Genomic DNA, 4385 nt, shown 5'->3' with positions numbered 1-4385 from the left:
TGTGCATGCATGTACTTCATGTGTGTCTAAACATGGGCACTCTTGGAGTGGTTAGTGGAGGGTGGAACAGGGTTGCCAGGCCCCTGTCCTTTGGAGTAGTAGAACCTGTTGTTGTCATGGTGATTGTAGGGTTGGGACGGTTCAGTAGAACAGCAGGTGATCATGGCCCCTCCCAGGAGACAGAAGGCCGTGCCCACCCAGCCAGCGTACAGGCTGAACCCAAACGACATGAGTCCCTGGTCCTGGTGGGCTCCGATAGGAAACCATACTGTGGACACCCCCCCACACAGAGCTATACAGGAAGGAGAGATTTAGATTAACGGACACATTTAATACACATAGAAGGTTCTACTTTCTCCGTCTACACCTGTTGTATTCGGCGCATGTGACAAATAAATTTACATTTTGATTTGATTATAAACACACGCATGTATACTGAACAAAAATATAAACGCAACATGCAACGATTTTACTCAGTTACAGTTCATATAAGGAAATCAGTCAATTTAAATAAATAAATTAGGCCTTAATCTATGGATTTCACATGACTGGGCAGGGGTGCAGCCATGGGTGGGCCTGGGAGAGCATAGGCCCGCCCACTTGGGAGCCAGGGGCAGCCAATCAAAATGAGTTTTTCCCCACTAAAAGGCTATATTACAAGCAGAAATACTCCTCGGTTTCATCAGCTGTCCGGGAGGCTGGTCTCAGACAATCCCGCAGGTGAATAAGCCCGATGTGGAGGTCCTGGGCTGATGCGGTTACATGTGGTCTTTAGTTGTGAGGCCGGTTGGATGTACTGCCAAATTTTATAAAACGACGGAGGCGGCTGATATGGTAGAGAAATTAACATTCAATTCTCTGGCAACAGTGGTGGACATTCCTGCAGTCAGCATGCCAATTGCACGCTCCCTCACAACTTGAGACATCTGTGGCATTGTTATGCTGACAAATCTGCACATTTTAGAGTGGCCTTTTATTGTCCCCAGCACAAGGTGCACCTGTGTAATGATCATGCTGTTTAATCAGCTTCTTGACATGCCACACCTGTCAGGTGGATGGATTATCTTTGTAAAAGAGAAATGCTCACTAACAGGGATGTAAACAAAATATTAGAGAAATAATCTTTTTGTACATACGGAGCATGTCTGGGATCTTTTATTTCAGCTCATGAAACATGAGACCAACACTTTACATGTTGCGTTTATATTTTTGTACAGTATACAGTATAATTTATAGGTAAATATAGTACTTATAGTAGTATATACAACATCGTACATGCACACACACACACACACACACACACACACACACACACACACACACACACACACACACACATACATACATACACACACATTCGATGAACATCATGTGGAACAGGTGTTGGAAAACTGGACAGTGAAAAGCAGATCAAACACATTTTATATTGTGTCAAACAACAATGGGAAAATATTTTCCAGCAGGAGGGAACAGGTGAGGACGAGGTGGGTGGGGAGGAATGGTGGTCCTGGGTGATGGGTTGAACTGTAGGGAAATTGTGGTGTATGCATGTGTGGGTGTGTTCTGTGGGAGTTAGGGGAGGGAGGAAGGGGAGAGACGGATGACTGGACGGGGTGAAAGGGAGGGCTGGGAAGGGTGAGAGGAAGGGGGATGGGGGGGTTAAGGGTCAGGTTTAGGCCTGGGGCTGGGTTGTTATAAGTATGACCGTATGTTGTAATGTGTGTGCAAACATCTGTCTCTGTGCTCAAAGTGTGCATGTGTGTTGTCTGACTGTCCATGTGTGTGTGTCCATGTGTGTGTGTTTGCGTGCGTGTCTGTCTGTCTGTCTGTCGTCTGTCTGTCTGTCTGTCCTGTCTGTCTGTCCCGTGTGTGTGTATGTTGTGTGTGTGTGCGTGTGTGTCTGTGTCTGTCTGTCCGTGTGGTGTGTGTGTGTGTGTGTGTCCGTGTGTGTGTGGTTGTGTGTGTGTGTGTGTGTGTGTGTGTGTGGTGTGTGTGTGTGTGTGTGTGTGTGTGTGTGTGTGTGTGTGTGTGGTGTGTGTGTGTGTGTGTGTGTGGTGTGTGTGTGTGTGGTGTGTGTCTGTCTGTCTGTGTGTGGTGTTCCATGTGTGGTGTGTTGTGCTTCGTGCGTGCGTGCGTGCGTGTCGTGCGTGGTGCGTGGTCTGTCGGTCCCTGTTGTTGTGTGTTGTGTTTGTGTGTGGTGTTTGTGCGTGGTGTGCGGTGTGTCCACAGACTTACCCACTTACAGTAATGAAGTAACTCCCCAAGTAGAGAAATCGTTTGTTCTTGGCTGAAACTGAGGCTCGTCCCCGAGAGAGATGCAGGCATGGCTGTTAGGCACATCCCCACTTGCAGGCAGCCCCAGGAGGGATCCAGTTATATCAAATGCCCTCGACGTCCTGGATGTATGCTGTACACAGACACAACAGAGACAAGAAGAGAAAATAAATGGTAATGGCCTGAAATGTTGCCAATAGTAATCTTGGTTGATTCCAATAGAAGAAAATATTCCAGGCCCTTTGAGTTTTGGAGACTAGCTTGTTATAAGACTATCGTTTAGGCTTTAGGACAAACAACCACCTTTAGCTGTGAAATATTCCGATATATCATAACCTCAATGGTCAGAGTTCCAACAGCCACATAGACCGCAGCCAGTCTGCACAGCCCTGGTTATTTCTTTATTTATTAAACCTCATATAGTGGTAATGCAATCTAATCTATAGTAGAGTAGAGTATAGTGGTGTATAGTAGAGTGCACGTATATATACCAACGGTATAGCGAAGTATAAAGAGTATAGGTAGTATAGTGGAGTATAGTAGTAGTGTAGTAAAATATTTAGTAGCATAAAGTATATTATAATAGAGTAAGTATTTAAGGTTTATTAGAGCATGGTAGCAATGGCAAGTACAATGTAGTGTAGTATTGTAGAGTGTAAGTATTTTATAGCATAGTATAGCTGATAATAGTATAGTGGAGATAGTAGAGTCTAGTATAGATTGTAGTACATATAGTATAATATAGTATATAGATTATAGTATATTGGAGTATAGTAGGAGTATAGTACTAGTATAATATGCATTATAGTATAAAGTAGTATAGTTCTATTACCTTTAATATAGTATTATTATGTATTAACTGTATGTATATTACCGTCAGAGTCTAGTATAGTTTATTACAGTAGAAGTAAGTTCTATACCGGTAGGGTCCAATATCTGTGTCAGTGATATACAGTGATAGAGGGCGGTTGATATGACACATTCAGCCCACAGGCCCTTGGCTCCTAACTCGTCCATCTTCTTGCAGGTGTTCATGCCGTATTTACACGTCACTACCCAGTCGTTGGTGGCWGTGGCGATAAGMATCCCGACCCASCCGATACAACTCATCACAAAACCGCTGAGCTGGAGACAGCTGTTCGCCATGGCAATGAGAYGTAMGGTAGTCCTAGGMTAGAATAGTCTTCAAAAACTATTTATAAAAACGTAAAATGGTCCAGGCAGTCAGAGTGACTCAAGACGGTGAATTGGACAGTCCACAGCCCAAATAGTKAAAAAACAACTGATGATACTTTAAAGATACGTTGAAGCTTGTGTGAAAGTAGACTCGCTTGCCAGACTCACAACGCCTGTGGGACTATTGTGAAAGGAATTGTTATGATTACAAAATAGTCCTGTGTTGTACAAACTCTGGAGAAAACTGTAAAACAGAAGAAAATGATGCCAAATGCTGTGTGAAGTTAGTGTGAGTTTTCGATTAGAATATTCCTCAAGAAGTAATCCTAGAACTGTGTGTTGTCTCTCCTTGGTCTGTTGTGTAGTCCTGTCAGTTTGGAGAGTCTCCACTTCTAAAGAGAAGCTTCAGCACCCTTCCATTAATTTTATAGTAGAGAAAGGTCTGAAAAAAACTACCTGGAAACTTCTAACCAATCGGAGGGATGGAGAGAAATATAAAAAAAAATATCTCGCTCTCGCTCTCGCTCTCTCTCTCTCTCTCTCTCTTTCTCTCTCTCTCTCTCTCTCTCTCTCAAAATGATTTGTAAAATGTTACTGCCCTCTCCTGGCCATTGAACATCACGTCAGTTCCAGGTATGTCCACCGGAGGGCGACCTAGTGCTGCCTCTGGTACTTTAGGCATGAGGAGGGTACAACTTATTGGTCCCCATGTTCAGCTACCTTTATAGGCTCCTGCTCAGGAGTCTGAAGGGACTTCATCAGAATGACTCATTCATTTAATGGAGTAGTCATCCCCCCGGGGAGTTAGGGAGACAGAGACAGGAAGAGGGAGAAGAAGGAGAGAGAGGGGCAGGAAGAAGTAGGAGAAGAGAGATGAAGATAGAGAATGATGATGTAGTATGAGCAAGGCATCATGGGAATGGGAATATTATGGT

The 4385-nt window shown here is 44.0% G+C and overlaps 1 pseudogene; it reads right to left on the bottom strand.

Moving 5' to 3' along the window:
* Positions 1–6: 6 nt before the first annotated feature.
* Positions 7–3832, bottom strand: LOC112071790 (claudin-11-like; annotated as a pseudogene).
* Positions 3833–4385: the final 553 nt, after the last annotated feature.

The sequence above is a fragment of the Salvelinus sp. IW2-2015 genome, unplaced genomic scaffold (assembly GCF_002910315.2).
Source record: "Salvelinus sp. IW2-2015 unplaced genomic scaffold, ASM291031v2 Un_scaffold1720, whole genome shotgun sequence".
Lineage (NCBI taxonomy): Eukaryota > Metazoa > Chordata > Actinopteri > Salmoniformes > Salmonidae > Salvelinus > Salvelinus sp. IW2-2015.
The sequence above is the reverse complement of the archived record's forward strand: the minus strand, read 5'-3'. Positions and strand labels throughout refer to the sequence as shown.